The 23,209-nt window shown below is 39.6% G+C and overlaps 1 long non-coding RNA gene across 1 annotated transcript; it reads left to right on the top strand.

Moving 5' to 3' along the window:
* The first annotated feature begins 391 nt into the window (after nucleotides 1-391).
* Nucleotides 392-19,834, top strand: LOC122965718. The gene is made up of 3 exons (XR_006398286.1): nucleotides 392-403; nucleotides 1,214-1,215; nucleotides 19,709-19,834. It is a non-coding gene; the product is annotated as an uncharacterized LOC122965718 (long non-coding RNA).
* Nucleotides 19,835-23,209: the final 3,375 nt, after the last annotated feature.

The raw sequence follows: 23,209 nt of genomic DNA on the forward strand, positions 1-23,209 counted from the left end.
TTAAGCAATGTGTGGCCCTCATGTGCAAGAAAAAAAAAAAGCATGCAAACTATCTATTTAGAAGTATGTTTTTAAAAGTTTTTTGATGGAGAGGAATCTGGGCTCAGCCCCTGATGGTTAAAAGTCAAGCCAATGCCCCTGCCTGGCAGTCTCTTTGACAGGACCAGGGGTGCGGGGGCGGGGGCTGCTGATTAAAGACAACAAGAAAGGCTGGATACAGGAGGAGATGAGGGAAGCAGTCAAACTGTCAGTTGGGTCGTAAAATAGCTACCGCGGTGGCAAAGGACACCACTCACTCACTGACAGCTCTCTCCGTCTGTCTCCCCTCGAGGTGAGCTCAAGGAGGGCGATGGCCTCTCTGTGCTTTGCTTTGTTGTCGGTGCCCAGACACTGAATATTCTCTGTTTGCATCTATTTCAACTCATGGCCAACATGCTCCTCACTTGCCACTTCACTCTCCTGAAACCGAGCAAAAGCCTTCTTTGTCATTCAGAGCCTTATGTGTGTCTATCTGCAGTCACAAAGGTCAGCGATGGAGTGATATCACTGTTCTTTAAAGAATATGGTCTAAACCTCTTCTATGTGAAAAGTGCCTTGAGATGACTTTTGTTGTGATTTGGCGCTATATAAAATATAAAAATCATAATATATTAATAAATTTGGCATGCTGCTTGTAATAACACTGTGGCAGCTTTGATGCATGATGGAGGAACAGACAAAAATGATGAAATCAAAGTTGATGAAATTATGACTGAACTGATGAATTTGCTCTTAAAGTCTTCTTTTCGTATAATTATCACGATCATCATGATAATCAAAGTGCTGCTGGTGACTGTGAGCTGCAGCTGGAACCATCAGTGAGTCAGTGTGAATGTTTCACCTGAACATTCCTCAGGTAGTGTCCCTTTCAAGGTTTTTTCATCCATTGGTCAGAGCACATTTTGAGTTGTGATATGTTGTTGACAAGTTATTTTCTTATCTTAACCCAAGCCTATCAGGAAGCATACATGCTGCCCTATTCTCCTCCTAGATAATATCCTCCCACTCTCCTACATTTTCAGGCAAACAAAATAATTTAATCTGTTTTTATTTGTAGATAATTCTCCTGAGAAGATGCTACAACTGACCATCAATCAAACATAATGCACTAACAGTCAGTGATCTTTGTAAAGATGGAAATATTAATCAAGTTTATTGCTGAAATTACAAATAGTAGTTTTTGGATGTTTTATATAACATTATTTATCATAAAGTATCAAGTCTTTATCAAAAAAAAGTGTTTTTAGGGTTGCTGCATTATAATGCTGCAAATTATATGGCATTTTTTTCTAGAAATGATATGCATTCATGCATCCACACACACCTCTGTAAGCAAACCCACACCCTTGGATCTTCACTATGATACATAAATGAATCACTTAATTAGATCAATCCAGCAAGATACAGCTATTAAAAGTAATAATGATTTAACAAAGCCAAATTCAAGTTCACTCTGATAACTGAGGGCAGTGCAAAATCTGCTCCAAAGTGTGGGTCCACACTGAAGTGTAAAAGAAATAATTAGCTTTCTTGTGTTTGAATACCAATTAGCCACTACAGAAACAGGATCCATCGCTCAACAAGCTGTTGTTGCACCACCACATAGATGAACAAGTCTAGTCCAGATCTAGCTCTGCAGATTGTTTGTTATACGAACATTTTTTTATTTGTCAAAAATAGAACCATTTGGTAGATGCTTATGATTTAAAAACTATGTGGTAAGTTGGAAACAAATGCTCTTTGTTGTTATTGCCAGAAGGAGTTAACAAATGCAAAAATAGAATTAAGTAAATTAATTAATTCCTTTTTACTGTGTGGAACCACTCAAGGCATTGAAGCTTAGACACATCAGGATTTTAAATGGCAAAATTTTGCTGCAAATTCAATAATTTCCCATGAATAAGGAGAATGAATAGGGGTAAGTAAATTTGTGTTGATTTTTCACATGAAGTTCAACTTTGGTGAACTTTGACCTGGGAATTTGCACCACTGACCAACCACTGTGTTGACAGTGCTGAGGAAGAACATGAGATCACGCAAGAATCCATCCACAGTGGTTCGGACCAATCAGCAACCTATGAGGAGCTACTGGCAGCTACGGGCATGGTTTAGGTGTGACGACAGCGAGCAGTGACTGTTCATTTAAAAACACCTATGGCGGCTCCTAAAGAGGTTAGTGTAAATGCTGCTGTAGCATCAGTTATATCAGAACTGGAGAGTATTTATAGAACTACATAGCTAGCTGCACTGACTTGCTTGCTAGCTTTTAAAGTTAATCAGACTGCAGCTTGTTATGTTTCCTCTTATGCACTGTCCCACTGCATCACACGGTTTGTTGATCTGATTGGTTGAAGTTAGCCCCTGATGGATGATGACAGTTGGTTCATCCAATGACCTGCCCCTTTCCAGTTTCCAAGGACGACTTCTCTGATGGTTCTGTGTAACTGTTATGACCCGTCTCATGTTGCCCCAGCAAAAGGGACACACCATATCAAAATTTAACAAAAGGGATTTTATTAAATCAAAATAAACCAAATTAAAGAGTTAACTAAATGTTTAAAGTATGTGGTGTAGAAATCAGTGATATCAGCAGTGTGAATAGGAGTGTGTGTGTGTAGATGTAGGTATGGTAAGATGCATGAACACAAAGCAAAGTAAAATAACCGAAACCAAGGGGTGCCTGATGGGAGCAGGGATGCAGCAACAGCTGCAACAGCAGAGTGGCTGGGAACACCTGAGGGTAACTGGTGTTACTCCCAGTTGCTCAAACAATCACCTGCAGAAAGCAGACAGACAGCTGAACCACACAGCAAACACAAGATGACACCAGGGGTTATCACAGTAACAAACCATCTGGTGTGTCAGGTTAATGGACAGCTGGAGTCCAAAATGCAGGAAGATATCTTAGCTTATTAGCTGTGTTGCACCATCCTCTTTTATTGAACGTAGTCTATCAAAGTAAAAACTGTTTCACAAAAGAGAAATGGTTTGTAGACAGTTAGAGACAGGACTCTATGGTACAAATATTTATATTTGGAGTACATTGTGCTAAGTCATTGTCCCATTAGTGACCAAGCTAAGCTAATGAGCTAACGAATACGCTATCAGCTTCAACAGTTCATCAACTAGCCCTGCGAGTCACTACGTCACTAAGCTTCCAGACCCTCCTATTATGGATGAGCAAATGTCAGTTTGTGGTGTGACGGTCATGTTGGTGGTCTACACAGTACTGACATACTAAAGAGAATGCCATCTACAGTTCTGTACATTACTGAGTGACATCAATGAAGCAAATTCAATCAGAAAAGGGTTCTTCTGGTCTTGTCTTCTCAAATAATGGCATGACTTTTTTTTAATGCAATGTGCTAAATTGACATTAATCACTCTTAATATTAAAAAAAGCCTTCAAAGTGTCAGTGCTTCTAATTTTCATCATTTGGTGTGTATGGAGGATGATCAGGGGGATTAGCAAATGCTTGTCACTTTTTGTTCAGTTTTTTCAAACTAGAAAACTGAAATGTTATCTCTCTTTGCAAAGAGAGATCAATAATCCTTTTTGTCGTTTTGGCATCAACAGCAAACATCTAGAGAGACTAATAGTAAAAAAGGACTGGACATTTAAAGGCTCACTTCTAAACTGTAGGATTTTTGTAATGTAGTTCTGCAAGAGCAGGCTGAGTGATATGAATAAATAATGGTCCTGCTGGTGCCAACAGCAGGCATTTCTTAATTTGAAGGGGTTTCTAAGCCCCTGTTCATTGCAGTTCAGTAGATTTTTAAGATATCACACCATGAAAATATGAAATTGGCACTTGCAATATCCTGTCTTGAATTATAACAGGAGCAGAAAGCACTGCTTGGATTCTGTCTGTCTGCTCCCCACCCCCCTCTTTCCTCTTTTTTTTCTCCCCTTGCTCCCTATCTGAATTACAATTTTTCCCCTTGGAACATTCCTCTGGTACAGAAATGAAGACATCTTGAGCTCAACTTCAAACACACTCCTCAGTAAACAGTCACTGTGGAGAAAGTGTTTCATCTGTGCCTCTGGGATATTATTAAGCCTCTCTGGTAGCTCAAACTGCAGAGTACAGGATAAGAGCTAGCTCCTGTCTTTCCACCTCCTGTCCCAATGACAACTCGGCAAACCTGCTTCTGGATAACGACGCTATCTGTGCGCTTGTTGTGGTGGAACATGCCGCAAGAAAGAAATGCTCAAAAACATTTTTGAAATAGAAGAAGAAGAAAGAGTTTCCCATTTTTTTTTCCATCTAACTTCATGATTACTGCGTGACAGTGTATCTGAGCTGCACAGATTTTGGGATTACCTGGGCAACTCAGCAGCTCTGACCTCTTCCTCACCCGCTGTCCTCAATATGAGTTGCACAAGCCATGGCAGCCATTAAAATGTCCACAATTGCTCTATTCATTAATAGCTGCTGCTGTTCCTCCTCCTCACTCAGGTTCAGCAGTGGTTTCATATTCCTGATGAAGTATTGGAGGAAGGATGTTGAATTTGAATGATGCAGACAGCTCTAATAAAATGAAGAAAAGTTTTCATCTGCACATAACTTGACACAATTATTCCCTTTTTTCTGGTCCTTGAAAAGCATGTGTATTGAATGTGAACTGTTAAATATAAGGCATTTTATAGTTAAATCTATTTTCTTCGTATGCATTTCAAATTCTATTTATTCTTATGTGATTATTATGAACTTTTATTTCTGCAGTTATGCTTTACATTTCCATGATTGTGACATTTGGAATACAGTGACATTGATATAACTTCTGTATGTTTTTTTCATGGATTGTCATGTGATAACTGCTTAGAATTTACAGCATACAACTATATATATATTACACGCATGCACGCGCACAGACACACACAATTATGTGACAAAAAAAATGGTTAAACAAACCAAAATGTGTTCCAAATTTTAGACTCCTCAAAGTAGCCAGTGTTTGCACACTACTGGCAGAGAACATATATATTCCATCACCTCTCTTGATCTTTTTATCCTGTTTTTGCTCATTGCCTTGGTTTTACAACATCAACCTAGTGATAAACCCACTGTTTACCACTTGCCCAGCACCAAACAGCAGACAGACAAAGTTAGCGACTAGCTGGTGGACATAGCAAAACATTTAGCAGCTAAAGAGTTAGATGAGAAACGAGAAGGCATAAAGACCTGACACCTGTTTCACAAAGTGATTTGCGTTTCACAAATTACTTTCACTCACAAATTCAAGATACATTTTTGAGTCCTACGATCCTCTTTTTTTTATTTCACTAGATCATTAACAGCCTGACCAATAATGGGTTAAAAATGTAAGGATTGCTGTGTGTGGGTGCTAGAGGAAAGACCACAGAATAATTGAAAGTAAATGGGTTTATCCCCCTGGGATCATGACATTTCATAGTAATCTGTGCATTTGTGTGCACAGTTGACATTTTGACCTGTTGTGGTGATAGAGGGAAAGCTCATAGTGTCCATAGTGAAAAGGGTTCAATCTGTGGAAAGCATAAATGTCCTTAGTAAATGTCATAACCCATTAGATTATATTTCTTATTTAAATTTGACTTGATAGTGATGGAGAAAAAGTCAGGGGTCACCACAATGTTTAGGAATCCTTTTACAACTCTCTTTTTTGATCAGAAGAGTTCAGATATTTCAGCAGTGTAAAGTCTACTCTGCTTTTAGAGATATTTTTCTTCCAGTTCCCAGCATACTGAATCAGTATATTTTCTGTGATGAGACAAACAGCTCATCTATAAATGATTCAAAATGTCATGGGGCACCTAAGTGGGTTGATCTGCCTTCAGTACCTTGATGTGTTGTACTGAAACCATTATGGGCAGCATTTGGGTGAATGAAGGCAAAGAAAAAGAGAATGCTTAAGATATTTATTGCCACAGATATTTATTTTCACACTGTCTGCCTGTAAATCAGCACTTGAAAAGCAATTCGGAGAAACGGTTAATAATAGATGGTGAAAATGGAAAATGCTCAGAGCGTGACTGATGTGATTTCGAGACTTACCAGCACATACAGTATGGGCCTACATGACAAATTATTTATCCAGGAACAAAGATCATAAATCCCCTAGTTGTTTCAGTAGTTGTAATTCTGCGTGAAAAGACTCCCTGCTGCACTGCATTAAACACTGTACCTGCTCAGGACATCTTCATTAAGAGCCGATCATCCTTATTAGCCATGATATTGATGCCTGTGCTGCTGTCAATCAGGTCTCAGTGCTGATGTATCAGAGCGTGCCTGTTCTGCTCATCCCAAACGACCACACGATTGATTGTAGCTGCTTGCTATTCATTAGATTAATGAGTGGGAACAGGAGACAGCGAGAGGCAGGCATGGTGGATTTCGTAAGGGGGCCCTTACCTAGACACACAAGCAGCATAATGTATTCCCTTTAACACATCTGTGAGCACGGTCATGTTTGCTGTGCAACAGATGTCACTCTTTCAGTCCTTCCTGTCAGTAGAAGATCTTCATTAAGAGTTTCAAAGGCGATCCCCTCTGGCAAAGCACAAACAGCCAGGAGCAGTGGCAGAGGCACTTCAACAGTGTGGATAAAACAAGATAACCCCTCATTTCCAAGCATCATATTAGCATATCCTCTATTATTCATGCAGTCCCCGGTTCAGAAATTGCCCCTTTTAAATTGTTTTAGGGAAGATATCTGTCCTGCACAGGTATGTGAACTCACTGAATAAAATATTTTTCTAGTTCTGGGGGAAACATTGCATTGTTTCATGTACAGATATTTTCATGGGAAAAAATGATTGAAAACAAGGAATGTATTCAAAGCATCAAATCTGTTCTTGTGATATGTAAAGTACCTGTCTTCAAATATGGCTACGCTGAAGGAAATACTGCCTATACTGTGAAAGCATGGGAATCAATGGTTCCCTATAGAATATAGTCTTTGCATCTTTGTGTACATGAAAGTGTGCCTGTGTGAGAACATGCTTGCATATATGTGTGGGAGTGTGTATGTGTATAAATCTGAGTGTGTTATGGTACTTTTAAGAGAGGAAGAGTAGGTACAGGAACAAGAGTTACAGCCTCACTAGTGGCTGCTGGAGGCTACATTGTTCATTGATTACACCTTACAGTACAAAACAGTTGGGTGGAAACAACATACTAATCATTTTCCTTTTCTTACAGCCTTCCCAATAGTAGGGCTAAAAATAAAGTTTGTCCTGAAAGTGGCGCTAGAGGAAAGACCATATAATGATAAAATTTTATTACAATCAGACTGTTTGATCATAAAACATTTTGAGAGCATTTAGTCCTGCAGGTGGCGTAAGATGGTGGTAATCTCACAGTGTCCAAATGAAATAGGTTCCCCATGTAGGAGGCATAAATTTGCTCTGATGTTTAATTACGTATGAATGGAAATTCTTGGCCTGAGTAATAAAAGGCAGCAACTCTCATGTAAAACTAGCCATTCGTTATTGTGAGGCCTTGTCATGGACCACAGTTTTGGTCAAGGTGGCATTATTATCTGATGGTAGTGCTAGAGGAAACATTAGGGTTGATCATCTGGGAACCATCAATATTCATAACCAGCGTTACTGATCAGTAGATCATCATGTTTTGTTATCAGCCCCATTTAATATGTGGTGTGCTACAAGAGCCAATTCTTGGTCCTCTGTGTACATGTTGCCCTTTGGTCATAAAATTAGTTGTTTTGATATTTCTTACCATTGGTATGCTGATGACACACTGCTCTATATCTCTTTTTGTAGAGTAATGCATCGTAATACCACTATGAATCTGGACACAACCTGCCTTGCTGCAATAAAATAATGGATGTCTCAAAATTTCCTACAGTATAACTCTGACAAAACAAAAAATCTTATTGGTCCAGATACTGTTCCACACATTTAATTTCAATGAGTGTACTTGCCCAAAATATGTGTGAAGAATCTTGGGGTTCCTTTTGTCAACTACGGAACATTGTAAGAGTCAGACAACTCAGAAATCAAGTGTTTAGAGTTGTTCAGCCACACTTGAAGGGGGAATGAAATGTTGTGTCAAGACTGAAAAAATGGAGCTAGAGAAAGAATTTCATGGTGTGAAGTGGGTGTGAATGTCAGATCATCAGTTTCTAAAAGTTATAGAAATGGCTATACACATCCCCCTATCCAATGTTGGAAATGTATGAGGGAAGGGGGTTTCCGAAGCTATTGTCCAACAAGACAGAGTATACTGGCTCCTCCGAAGTGTGATGTCATGAAAGTATGGATGACTTCCAAAGATTTTGTAATCATCCATACTTTCATGACATCACATTTCGACAACCCTGCCTCTAAAATTTAGCTTGACCCCAACTGATCCAGTGCACCACAACAAGGCTTAACCGAACACACACATTACACCAATTTTAGCTTCTATGCACTGGGTCTCAGTCACTTTTTAGGGCTGATTTTAAGTTTTTGCTCTTGACACACAAGGCCTTAAATCGTTTAGAGAGTTGTTCCCTCTGGTCACTGGGAGGAACCTCTGATCTTCAAAGCAGGGACTTCTGGCTTTATTGTTACTAATATATATTAATACAGATTTTTCAAGTGATCTTGAACAATACATCATTGAACAAGAGTTTCTTTATAGACTCTTTTCTAAACTAAAAGTTGCCCCAGTGGTACAGGATTCAATAAATGTACAAGAAAAGCTATGTTACAAGACAGAAAACTACACAAATGTCACTGGGAAATAACTCATGGAATGTATGACATAAAAACTTGGTGGTATATAACATGCAATAATACATCAGGATGGCTTTTTCCTTTTAAGGTCTGTGCCAGGCAGCTGTCCTCCAATGAGTCTTTCCTCATTCCTCCTTTAGTACTCTTTGGCCGTGTCAGACCACCACTAATCTGTCTGCTCAATTAGTCAGCACCATCCTTCGCTTTGATGGCTGGGGTTCTGCCAAACCTAATTATATAAGCTTCATTTTTGAGGCTTATGTCAAAGAGCTTGTCATTTTTTTGCACTTTGCTCGGGGAGCAATTTCATCATGCTTTCAGGAAGGACACCCAACGAATATCCAACTATTACTGGACTAATATAAAGATGAAGGGACAGGAACAAACTTGTGCATTGATTTCTTCCTGTGGAGGCTATAGTCTTGGGTGCTTGTATGTTGGTGTATTTCAACTTTATTTGCAGCTGCATTAATTCTAGGTCACACTGAATAAGAGCATTAGCTTAATGTACAGGCAGAGTGACTACTTGCAGTACAGTACATCATCATGAGTAATTACATGAGTGACTGCAAATCAAAGTGTAGAAAAGTACAGAACTCTAAGTGTGCTTTCAAATCAAAGTTCTGGTTGCACTTACACTGCATTGAGAGAGTTTAAATGTCATACGTATGATCAGAATTCACCGTGAAAGACCAAGAGAAGCAAATTTCTGGATTAAAAACAAGTAAAAACTGGTTTTATACCGCCTTTACTTAACTTCTACTGTACACAAAACTATAGTAAAGTACCACTATTTCAGTAGGATAGTTGGATATTCTTTCCACCCCTGACAGTAAGGTATTGTGAAATGTATTGCTGACACAGCACAGTGGGTTTCAAGGTTGTGCTGAAGCGCTCCCACCAGACTTTATATTCCAAAAGAAGACAGTGAGAGTGATATTGATTTGACTAGGGAGGGGAACAGGGAGGTAACAGGCAGCAAAAAGTGAGCAAATGGAGGTGGAGAGGTGCACAGTTGGTGATGTACCCAAACAGGAAGCCCCCTGATTGGATAAGTGTATGACTGGATATGATCAACTTTGCTGCTGTGGACCAAAAAGTTATTTTAAAGTGATGTGTAATAAAGTTTTCACTGCTGTGAAGTATGGTATGTTGATCCAAAGAATCATCAATCTTCTGAAATTTTAGGATTAACTTAAAGACACAGCCTTGATGCAACAGATGCAATAATCAGGCCTCATTCTTTATCATTAATTCTTGCCATAGCTCATGTGGTCCAGCATTTCCCTTGTGGAATTTAGATTTATTTTTTCCCCACATCCTGCACTTGGCTTCCACCATATTGGAATCATTCTTGCAAATGTATCACTGATAGAAATCTCTTCACTGAACTTTGGGTGAGCAAAAACCTGTCAATCCTCTGTGACAACACTTGACTGACTGAACCTAGATTGTATTGTGTTCCATTTCGTTATAAAAAGTCAGTGTATGACATTACTCGGTGGTTTGGTCACATAGCATTCTGTGAAAAAAATAACATTTTTACCTGTTATCCAGCAGCGGGTTGCATCTTTAAATGTATTTTCGTGCATCATCACCATGTTTTTCTGGGTCCTAATTTTCTGTTCTGGTAGGGTCCCATTGTTCAGTTCTCAGGTCTGTGTGCCATTATGTCTAATACCTGGGAGGCTCTAAGTGGACTCACTATTTGTGAACTGTCAAGTGCTGGAAAAATGACTGATGACATATTGCCACATTATATCCTCTGGTTTATTTCAGACCAGCTGTCACTGTCCTCAGGTTTCTTCTGGATCAGGTCTCTGTTCAAAAATTAAATCTATGCTGTTTAGTTGGGGGTGGAGCGGGGAGGTGGGGGGATCCTAGTGGCCTGAGGGTATAAGGGTATAAGTTTTTCTTGATCTTAGTGCTCACCTGGTGTATCCATTATCTACTTTCTGACCACAGCAGGGAGAAAAGGCCGCTGGTTAGGATCCTTAATGATTCTCCTAGCCTTATTCTTGCAGTGGATAGTGTAAATATCCTTTAGGCAGGATAGAGGACTTCTTATTGTATGTTCAGCCAAATGCAGGGTCTTGCAAGGTGCTGGTTCCATACCAGGCAGTGATGTTAACTGTCAGGACACTCTTAATGGTGCAGGAGTAAAAATTCTTCAGTATTTGAGGGGATACCCAGAATATCCTCCAGACTCAGTGAATCCATTGACGTCATCATTGATGTCGACGGTGGTGTCTTGGAACATCAGACTATGTCATATACTACAGACTGTAGGGTGGCCTCTGATTGGCCTGACTATTTCCTGACCTCCCGTGTTACTGGGGGCATGCATTGTAGTTTGTTTACATACATTGGCCTCAGCAAGATGGCCGTATGGTAACCCCTCCTGAATGCGGATATCTATTCCGCTCTGCAGCTGTTTTTGAATGGCATGTAGGAGTGATCCAGAGTGTTTATTCCCCTTGTGGCACAGTCAGTATGTTGATGGAACGTTAGCCTGATTGAAGTCTCCAGCTACAATGAGCGCAGCATCAGGATTACCAGTCTGTTAGCAGCTCAAGTCTTTGCAAAGACCCGACAGGGCAGTCTCTGTACTCACATGTAGTGGGATGTAGATAATGTGTAATGGGATGTATGATAATTACTGACAGTAACTCCAGATCAGGTGAGCATGAATGGGATAGCACTTTAACATTCCCACTGTCACACCAGTCCTTATTCACCATAAAGCACACGCCTCCTCCTTTTTTCTTGCCAGGGTCCTTTGTTCTGTCAGATTGGTTTACAGAAAAAGAGTCACCTGGTTGAATGGCGTTGCCCGGTATTCCAAGATTTAGCCAAGTTTCGGTGAAACAAAGGACATTGCAGTCCTTTGTCCTTTGCACTGAGGGCCTCCACCAAAATAAGACTCACTTGTCATTAAAATGAACAGTTAAAATTATGTTCAATTCTTCATAATATGGAGTCATAGAAATTCCCTTTATTGAAAACATGCAGGTTCAGGTGTTAATATAATGTTGTATAACAGGTTTTACCATAATTTAACACATAGAGAGATGAATTTCATGACATTTTATCTAACAGGAACTAAGTAACAGCAAAGCCATGGTCCTCTACCTCTGCATCTGTGCATGCACTTGGAGTACAGGGCTAAAAGTGAAGTTTGATTTGAACTTTTTAACAACATTTAGATCTTTTCACACCGGCTGAATCAGACACCCCGTTGCCAGTCAGTGGAGGGGATGAAAAGCATCAGCTCAGGCATCCATTGATTCCACTTGGACATCTGCTGCATGGTTGACCAAGGACTCCATATATCAGCTCAGGAAAAAACAATTTAAAGCATTCCATTTGTCATTTATAGCTTTCCATTTTTCAAAGTGACAGCACAATAAAGCTCGACAGAATATCAGCAACACATAAAAGAGTCTTGAACATGGATGTTTGGATCTCAACTCAAGATCAACTTACTAGCTTTTGAGGCTTCCAACTACAGTTCATAGTCTTCATCAGTGAATGTATCCGGCATGGACTGGGCTGGGTCAGGGCCTCCATATTCTTCAAACAAAGTGCCTGTCAAGTCATCAAACAGCATCTGAAACTCTCTTTCCACCAACTGGTTTGGAGGCTGCTGCATCTGACAATTGTACCTTTTCAAAACAGACAGTAATTGGAGATGCACTAATACTGACCTAATAAAGTGTATCGGGTATCAGCTATGATGTGACCAATCAGTTTATTGTCAATGTCAGTATAACATTTAGTGTATCCAATGTCACTTGCATTTAATCAGTCACAACAGATTGCCAACTCAGTTCCACAGCCCTGGCATCATGTTACTTTACATGTAATGACTGTAATGAATTCCAACCTGTGAGGTATATCATTTTAAATTCAGGAAAAAGACAGCACTGGTATCATATTGGTGCTTCATCATATCTCAGCCCTCTGTGTGATGGGAGGCTTTCTGTCTCATCATTGAGCATGGCTATTAGGAAGAGATGTAAAATAATTTGCCTTTAGAATTGTGTGGATCATATGTCATGCCCAAAATCGGAGACTCAATTATTAGAAATGTGAGTTAGAAAGGCTCATACTCTCTGTTTCCCAGGCGAAAAGTGCTTGACATTGCAGACAAAGTTCCAGACATAATAAAATCCCACCCTGAAGTAGATAACATTATCATCCATGTCGGCACAAATGACACTCCCAAGCAGCAGCCCGAACACCTGTTACACATAATCAAATAATTTGAAAGTAAAATCTATATTTCAGGACCAATTCCCATATAAAACTGTGAAATGGGGCTTGTCAGCAAGCTGATTAGCTCGAACACCTGGTTGTCCCCTACTTGTGATACTCTCAGTGTGGATTTTATCAGTAATTTTAACATCTTCTTGGAACGGGGAGAACTTTTTGGCCCAGATGGTCTCCACCCAAACAAGGCTGGAGTTCAGATGCTTAGATGCTACTTTACCATATGGAGTCCTCTGTTCAGGTACTCCTCACAGAAATCCACTATGCCATCCTGCAACTTTCATGACCGGAAATGACTGGTCTGTCAGAGATTGATGCTCCTTGGGTCCCAGGCTATTTGTTTGGTTCCACATCTAACACCGGCAACTTTTCTGTTGGACTCGGACCAGACGCTGACATTTTCAACATCCCTGTGATAACCACCTATAGATGCCCTTTGTGTTTTGCAGTCAAACAATCTGGTGCATGTCCCAGGAACCTCATCACTGTTAATGTTTGGCCTCAAAATCGCCTAAGCCAGCTCCTTCATCACTAAAATATCATGCCTCCTTGGCCAGTCCTATCACTCCTCCTCCTGCTCTCCATCCCCCAACTCAGTAGAGTTTTGGTTGTTGAATATCAGATCACTGGCAAATAAATAATTTTTCTGCTATTATTTCATAGTATCAAAGCAGTTCGATCTATTTATGCTTACTGAGACTTGGTTAAGTCAAAGTGACTGTTATACTGAATGAAGCACATCCTCCTGGTTTTAATTATTTTAAGCAGCCTAGGATTTCAGGTCGTGGAGTTGGACTGGCTGTCAGAATTTTAAATGTTCCCCTGCTCACTTGGAAACTTTTCCCCATTTGAATCACTTGGTTTTATGATAAATGGCAAGGCCCCACTACTTTGTGTTTTAATCTAAAGACCCCCAAAATCTAACTCTGGTTTTATTCAGGAATTCTCTGATTTTTTGGCTTTTATTATGCCTCCCTTTGTCAGTCTTTATTTAAAGTGATTTTAATAAACATGTATGCTGCCCCTCTGGTTCCTCTTTTAAAATGGATTTTATAGTGTTATGACCCCTCCCTTTCTGCCCGCAGTGGTTTACCTGGCCACTTCATGCAGGAGCTGGCAGTCAGGGAGGGTCGTTAGGGTAATGCAGGGACACCTGGATCGGCCTCCACCAAGGCTATAAATACCACTCTGACCCATTGTCTCTCTCTCTCCCCTAGGATCCACATCTCTCCTGGCTTTGGTTTGTTTTGGTATTTTTCTTTTGCATTCAACAGAAGCGTATATGCATCTCATTCATCCACACACACTACATTCACGACTGATGCAGTTACTCTCCACACCTCATGCCTTTTGTATATAGTTATGTTTGTTTTAGTTTCAAATAAAACAAATAATTGGCACATGAACTTGACTTGCTTCCCCTCTTTCTCACATTCATTGAGCCGGTTTGTGACAATTGACATTGTGCATTAATTTAATCTCGCTCAGTCAGTTGAGGGTCCCACTCACTTACTGGTGGTGTAATATCAAATTATGAAAGAACTAATGTCTGCCTATCAAAAATCAATAAAAGAAGCCAGGTCCTTCTATTTTACCAACATTATTACAAGAAGCCGTCATAACCCCAGAATTTTTTTCAAAGCCATTGATTCCGTAATTAACCTCCTAGCCAACAAACTGAAGCCTCACCCATGATCTATGAGCAAGTTTTAGAGGTATTTAACAGTGTTGGACCCACTATTTTATCTATTGTATATAGCTCTCTATCTATTGGCTGTGTTCCTTCCTGCCTCAAGCATGCAGTAGTACACCCACTTCTCAAGAAACCAAACGTCAACCCTACCCTATTAAAAAAAAAATTTTTAAATCCATTTCTAAATTAAAATTTTTATGAAAACTCTTAGAGAAGATTGTCCATTTCTTTTATGAATAATCATAATATTTTAGACAAATTTCAATCAGGTTTCCATGCATGTCTTAACGCAAAAACTGCTGTCATCAAGTTACAAACAACCTTTAACTTATAGCTGATGCTGGTGATTGTTCAATTTTAATTTTTGATCTGAGCTCTGCATTTGACACTATGGATCACTCTATTTTATTGGATTGCCTTGAAAAGTGGGTTGGCATCAGGGACACTGCTCTAGACTGGTTTAAATCCTGTTTATCAAACTGGATTTTCTCAGTTGTCTTAGGAAATGCCTCCTCTTTTGTGGCCTCCCCAAGACTCCATCCCAGGCCTCTTGTTGTTCTGTATATATATGCTGCCACAAGGACATATCATACATAAACACAAAATCCAGTACCATTGTTATGCAGATGACACACAAATTTAGGTCCCACTAAAACCAGTGAAGAAGGCAATTTTAATCATCTTTTATCTTGTCTGGCAGAAAGAAAGTGCTGGATGTCCCAAAATCTTCTCCAACTAAACGAAAACAAATCTGACATAATTTTCTTCCGTCCCCCAAAGTCCATCCCTATTACACAGAAACATTTTGGATCCTTGTTTAAAAATGTCAAACTTGCAGCCACAAGCCTGGGTGTAATATTTGATAATGACCTTTCGTTTGAAAAACAAATTACAAATGTTGTTTAATCATGTTTTTATCAACTAAGGAGCATCTCAAAAATCACGTCTTATATCATATCCTGTAGTTCAGTGTATTCAGGGTAAAGCCAAAAAATGATCTCACGCCTTCAGCTGGTACAAAACACAGCTGCACAGCTTTTAACAAATACTAGAAGGTAAGATCAAATAAGCCTCTATTTACTGGTTACTGGATTTTACTGATCACATTTAAAGCACTTCATGGTTCAGCTCCCAGCTACATTGCTGAATTGCTGCTCCCCTATGAGCCAGAGCACAGCCTCAGATTGTTGAGCAGGGCTCTGCTGGCTGTCCCTAAGTCCTGACTCAAGACTAAAGGTGACCAAGCTTTTGCAGTCAGGGCCCCTCAGCTCTGGAACGAACTCCTTGCCTCAGAATCTGAGGCTTGCAGGATCAGTGAAATCTTTTAAATCACTTCTTAAAATGTATCTTTTTAAAAAAGGCTTTTATTCATTCTAGCACACCATTTTTATTTACATGTCTTACCTGTTTTATTATTGTTGCTGTATTTTTTCTTCTTTTTTATCTTTTTTTATCTTATCAATTTTATTTTTGTATTATTTTAATTGCCTGATTTTATTTTCCTCAGTCCTGAAATGTTTTAATCCTGCTTCAACCATGTAAAGCACTTCGTAACTTTGTTTTAAAAGTGCTGTATAAACACAGGTTATTATTGTTATTATTATTATTACTAGTTATTTTTGAGCATGCTGAGGCCTTCAAAGTCACTCGGTGGAAGTCAGTGGACAGCTGGAGAAAGATCGAATAGGCCGCTCGCATTCAATGTCAGAACCATCTTTGAGCTCACTCAGTTCACTTTACTGATTACACAATGACAAAGCTGTGGTCTTTTGTTTTATTACAACATAGTAACAAGGCTCATTCAGCAGTGTGATATCACCGATATGGCCTATGCTCCACACTAAGGGCATGTGATAAGCCACTTGTGATGAAGACTGTGTTATGGTTGAAAGCTCTGAAAAATCTAGACCTTGAATTGAGATGACTGTCAAGACAAATTTCATTTCAATGTAGATTGCTTTTGGTGCTTAAAGGCTGCATGTACTCTTTTCACATTATATGTGCATGGATGAAATCCAGTGCTCTCTGAATCAACTGGGGTTTAGTTAAGCAAACTAACTTCATGTTCACAAATTCCCAGATGCTCTTTATATTCAGCCATCCCCAATTTTTTTAACACACCACCAGCAGGAGAAGCATCCTGTTTGGAAGTAGAGTGCTGCTTTAAGTGTGATGTCAGATAATGAGAAGATTAATCATCTGCTCGAAAGAGCATGCCTACTGCCCCTGTCTCTGGAGGAAGTGGAGCTGCAGTGGGCTATAAAGAGAACGGTGGAGTCTACAGGGGGCTCTGCACTCTCTGCACTCTTCCTATGTATGTGGCTAGAGACTGGGAAAAAGATACTTCTTCATCCAGGGCATGCAACAAAAGAGTCCTGAGACCCAGGCACCACTCAAAAGGCGTGTTGAGAGAAACCAATATCATTACTGGCAATGCAAGAGTATGCGTGCTGAAAAGGCCAGCCAGTGAATGGAGGCTGATGGGTTTTCACTGAGGTCAAGAGGGGCAGCACTGTAACTATGCTGGCAGACTGCAGATGGTGGCGTCTCTTTGTTTTAGCCAGACTCTCATAACAGCGTGTGAATGAAGGTTCTCTTTTCCACAAAGCTGTTCACCTAGATGAATACCTGGCTGAAAGAAGTGTACTTACAGTCCTTATGCTCCCACATAAAGTGTATCACAGTTTTGAATGCTAGTCAACAGTGGTACATTTTTGATTTAAAACTTTACAACATATTTGTGTTAATCTAGAAAAATATACAAATCGATGACTTGAAATATTCAGCTAATATTGTTATTCTTTTTTCAGAAGAAAAAAAATCCAGAAACCTTTCTGTTTATTTAAAAAAAATGGTGAAATGAAGAATGTAATTGCAGATGATACCCAATTATATTTATCAGTGAAGCCAGATCAAACTAATCAGTTAAATAAATTCCAAGCATCCCTTAAGGACATAAAGACCTGCAATTTTCTGCTACTAAACTCAGACAAAACTGAAGTTATCCTGCTTGGCCCCAAACACCACAGAAACACATTATCTAATGATATAGCTACCTTGGATGGCATTACCCTGGCCTCCAGCACCACTGTGAGGAATCTTGGAGTCATCTTTGATCAGGATATATCCTTCAAGTCCTACATAAAACAAATTTCAAGGACTGCCTTTCACATCCTGTCTCAAAAAGATGCAGAAAAACTAGTCCACACATGTGTTACTTCTAGGCTGGATTATTGCAATGCCTTATTATCAGGCTGCCCTAACAAGTCTCTAAAGACTCTCCAGCTGGTCCAGAATGCAGCTGCATATGTACAGACAAAAACTAGAAAAATAAATCATATTTCTCCAATTTTAGCTTCTCTGCACTGGCTTCCTGTAAAATCCAGAATAGAATTTAAAATCCCTCTCCTCACCTACAAAGCCCTTAATGGTCAGGCACCATCATACCTTAGAGAGCTCATAGTACCCTATTACCCCACTAGAACACTGCGCTTCCAAAATGAAGGCTCACTTGTGGTTCCTAGATTCTCTGAGAGAGCCTTCAGCTATCAGGCTCCTCTCCTGTGGAACCATCTTCCAGTTTCAGTCCAGGGGCAGACACCCTCTATGTTTATGAATAGGCCTAAAGCTTTCCTTTTTTTGATAAAGCTGAAAGCTAGTTGATAAAGCTAGTTATGCTGCTATAGGCGTAGACTGCTTGGGGACTCTCCATGATGTACTGAGCTCCTCTCTCCTCTGATCCCTCTCTATTTGTACACATCCATGTATCATTAATGCATGTTACTAACTTGGCTTCTTCCCCGTAGTTTCTGTGCTTTCTTGTCCCACAGGTTTCTATGGATCATGGTTGTGCATCGCCTGGTTATGGTTTGCGAGCTTTGGTGGATTGTAGTTGCGGACCCCGTGCTGCCTGATGCCCACACCTGCTATTATTATTATTATTATTATTATTATTATTATTATTATTATTATTATTATTATTATTATGTTTATTATTATTATTATTGTCATTGTTGTTGTTGTGCTTCTCTGTGTCTCTCTCTCCTCTCTCCCCTGCCTTCTTTCTCTCTCAATCCATTCTAACATCTCAGTTTTTCCTTGCTGCTGTCGCCAAGTGCGTGCTCATGAGGGAATGTTGGGTCTTTGTAAAATAAAGACTATAGTCTAGACCTGCTCTATTTGAAAAGTGCCCTGAGATAACTTCTGTTGTGATTTGGCACTATATAAATAAAAGTGACTTGACTTGACTTGAGTGCTGTACTGTTATGCTCTTTAAGGATGTTTGTACTACTGAATATTCATTTCAGGGATTTTTTTCAACTAAAGGATCCCTGTCATCAAGCCTAGTTCCAGATATTCGGATCACTGCCTACATTTGTTCAGTCATTCAAATAATTCTGGTGTTGTGTCAATTGATCGCCTTTTCCCTAGGTTGGAGAAACAACCAACCTATCAAAACTTTGTAGGAAAGATTAAACATTAAGATGTCATCTAACTATGTAGCATAAAATAGCAACAGAAAAAAAGGCCACAAAAATGTGACAACGTGGATCAGAACAACACGTTTGTACAGGTTGTACAGTAAGTCGCCCTACAGAAATAACTTTTAAAATTGTCACATTTCTTTGATCCCCGTATAAAATCTTAAAGGGCCCAACAATCTTTATTTTTTTCCTTGGACACCCAAGCAACTTCATCCATGCTAATTCACAGGCTTATTCTATTGTAAAGTGGAGCGTGGGTCTGTGGAAGCACCAAATCCTTGCAATAGTCTGCATGAAAGATTTAAGGTTAATTAAAGTAGCTTTAATCTGTTTTTTGGACCATGCCCCCATGGACATGGGGCAGAACTCCACAACACGCACTACAAAGTTGATATGGCTAAAATGCTAACAGTTTTCTATTTACACAACCTGCAGATATGGAATGTTAGCATTCATTTGGAGTCATGTTCCTGGTGACCTGATGAATGTAAGTCCAATGTTCACTCTCTGTTAAACTCTGGTTTGGTCTCTACCAATTCCTGAGGAAAAATATTTGGCTCTTTAGCTGCTAAATGCTCCACTATGTTCACCAGCTAGTTGATAAATTTGTCTGTCTGCTGTTTGGTGCTGGGCAGGTAGTGTACAGAATCAGAATTTGTTTTTTCACTGAAAACAGCTGCTTGCTTTAGCCAGAAACAGGGTTGATGAGATCAGTGAGTGTGAACCAAAACAGTAAGTTGTTGGCTAAAAAACCGAAACAATTATTTAAAAGATGTGGAAAATTGCTCAGTAGAGCTGAAGGAAACTGCAAAGTTGGGTGATAATTTTCTGTCGGTTCATCATTACGAGAGACACCTTCCACATTACATATAGTCATTTGATCCATTGTTCATATAAAAATATTAATTAGTGCAGCTTTAATATTGGTTCAAAATTTCTTCAGTGACCTGAATCTGAAAATATCTTTGTTTCAACTTCTAAAAATGAACTGTAGATATATTATATAAATGGAATTGTGATGATACCTGAGGAGAATCCTGAATATAACAGTGACCAAATCAGAGACCAAGTGTTTATCCAGGGGACGCTGCCAGCCATGCTCAGTGGATCATAATCGCCAAATAAGCTCTCTCTCCTCATCCTGATTTGAAGAGCAGCCCTCACGCCTCGGACTGTCACCCCTGACGATCACCGAGTCGCTGCTCTATTACTGCACTCAAACAAACAGGTTACAACAGCAAATGCACTGTGAGTCACACAAAGTCTCTGGCAGGGGAACAGACAGAACTTTCTTTTGAAATGAAGATCAAAGCTACATTGGCAGCGTCGGGGCCTGGTGGTGCACAGAATATTCATGAATACGAGACATCTGTCAGCTACTAGACAGTGTTGAGGGTGAGGAGGGAGGGAGGTGACATTTGTCTCCCAACAATGAAGGATGGGCCTCAAAAAGGGAAGTAAGTAAACACCCCATCAGCAAATGCATGTGTGCTTAAAGTTCGCTCAGAGGGTGTTTTGTCTTCTCAGGAGCTGAAAACAAAAAAGTGGCTGCAAGGCTTCTGTGTTCCAGCTCCTACAGTATGTGTTCTATGAATCATGACGGTTTTGCATAATACCTATTTCACTGTGTGATTCTATCATTATTTATATGACCTCTTTTTTCTAAAATGTTCATCTCCCTGAGTCTGCAGATCACTGTCCTTCCTCTAGGCACTGTGAGTTGAATTTAAAGTCACACACAATGTCATTGCAGATTTGCATGGAGTCCTCAACTGTGTGTTGCTTTATAGCCTGGAATAGGGGTGAACAGTGCAGGGGAGGGGGAAATAACAACAAAGATACAAAGACACTCTCCAGTTACTATGGTACTTTGGTCTGAGGGTCTAGGCCTGTAATTTATAGTGGAAGCAGTGATGATGCTACAAAGTAAAACACACACCTGCTGGGAGGCTGGTAGTCTGGGGATGCCAGGAGGTCTGGAGAGGTCACATCTGGAGCAGGATGAAATCCAGCAGTGACCATCTTATTCCAAACACCTGTGATATGATGAAAAGAGAAATGTCAGTTTTAATGACAGTATTATTTTTCATTTTGTCTCATTTCTTTTTCCTCTTTGGTACCCGAGAGCCAGGTTGCCACCTTTTTTTATAACTTCAGTAAGCATGGGCTGGTTGTCAGTGAACTTTCACAGTGAATTTTCACTCTGCACTCATGAAATGTAGTAAACACCATCTGTACGCATCTAAATGTTAGATCTGAATCCTCAGTTTTATCACATTGAATTGCAGTGTTCTTTATATTATTATATATTAATATATTGGATCAAATTTGTATTTGGGTTGTGAAAAGGGTCACTGGAAGGGACAAACTTTCAATTATTTACTGAGTTCTGCTCAACTCTATGAAGCATTTTGATGTCTTTCAGCTAACTGTTTTGGCTTTACAGCTGGCAACTTTGCTATTTTTGTTCACTCTCACTGCTCTCATCCACCTTTTTTCCAGCAGCAGCAGGCAGCTGTTTTCAGTGAAAACACAGGAACACAACTCCAAATGAATCGATCAACCATTTGCTAATGCATCAGTGCAAATGTTTTTACAGCTTACTTGGCAGAACCAAGTGTTAAAATAATAATTAATGCAAGGGGCACAAGAGGCAGCAAACACACCTTGAGCGACTTCGTAGTTATCCACCGTGTTATTACTTTACAGTGCAGCCAAAAGAAGTGTGGGCTGAGTGGATTTGTCATGTCACATTGTTATAATAAATAAGACAAAATGACAAAGTATGGTCATACTGAATTCATGATCTAATGTTTTCTTCCACACTTCAATAAAAGGTTTGCATGCACTGGCTTTTGTCTTTAAGTCCATCAGTGCATGGATTGTTTCCTGTGAATCTCTTGTGAGTGAGTCCACAACTTGAATCACTAGTAACAATGAAAATTCATTAAATGGCTATAAAAATCATAAATAGATATTAATATAACTTTTTCTTTCTAATTCCATTTGAAGGAATTAGAATTGTGTAGCAATGAATTAAGAATTGTGAAGCAATTTACATGTATTAATCATTTTTTATTGCCAATGAGTGAACAGGTAGTAACGTAACTTAAAAAATTAAACCTTCCCCAACTTTCTTGGTTGTCTGAAACAGCCTGTGGACTGATTTCTATGTGAAGGAACTGGCCTGACTTTCCCAAAGGATGTGACTTTTTTTGCATTCCTGAGTGCCTTGCCTCTCTCCCACTAACGTCAACAAATGACCAGCATAACAACACAACAACACAACAAAAAGGGTGCTATCTGAGTAGAAACACCCTGCAGATATTAGCTGACTGGGAGTGAGAGATGCTTTGCTGAAACACGGTGCAAAACACAACATTAGAGATCTTTTATGTATTTATGAGAAGTGTAAGCAAGGAAAAAGACATCACCTGCAATAGTCTTGCACACGCGTGAGCATGCAAGCACGAGCAACAAGATGTTGACTGCAGGTCATTTAACAGCCACAGGTGTCACTAATGAGAAGAAATTTCTGATTCTTACAAATAGAACCTTTAATTGGTAGAATTGGAAAAGGAAGCCACACTGTTGCCCTGGTTGACATGTTCCTTCATTACCATGAGCACACACACTGTAGTTTAATTTGACTCAATCACACACACACTGTCCTGCTGCCACAAATACTCACTATAGCATCAAAAGTGGATTAATTCGCTGCGGAAAATAGTCCCTAATGAATGCACAGTTTCCTCCTGGTTGATTGATGTTTCCTAAGAATGTCTGGGAAAATTGCTAAGCCTTTTTCATAAAAAATTAAACTAATCGTGGGCTGTTTTTAAAGATGTATGTCGTAAACCAATGGGTTTGGAGCTGAGTGCTACATACAGGGTAGGGAAGTCAGAAGGTGCTGAGAGACAGATTGATGCATTGTTGGTTATGGTCTTTTCTTGAGATTTGTTGACAATAAGAAAAATATAGAACACCAGCTTT

The sequence above is a fragment of the Thunnus albacares genome, chromosome 16 (genome assembly GCF_914725855.1).
Source record: "Thunnus albacares chromosome 16, fThuAlb1.1, whole genome shotgun sequence".
Classification (NCBI taxonomy): Eukaryota; Metazoa; Chordata; class Actinopteri; order Scombriformes; family Scombridae; genus Thunnus; species Thunnus albacares.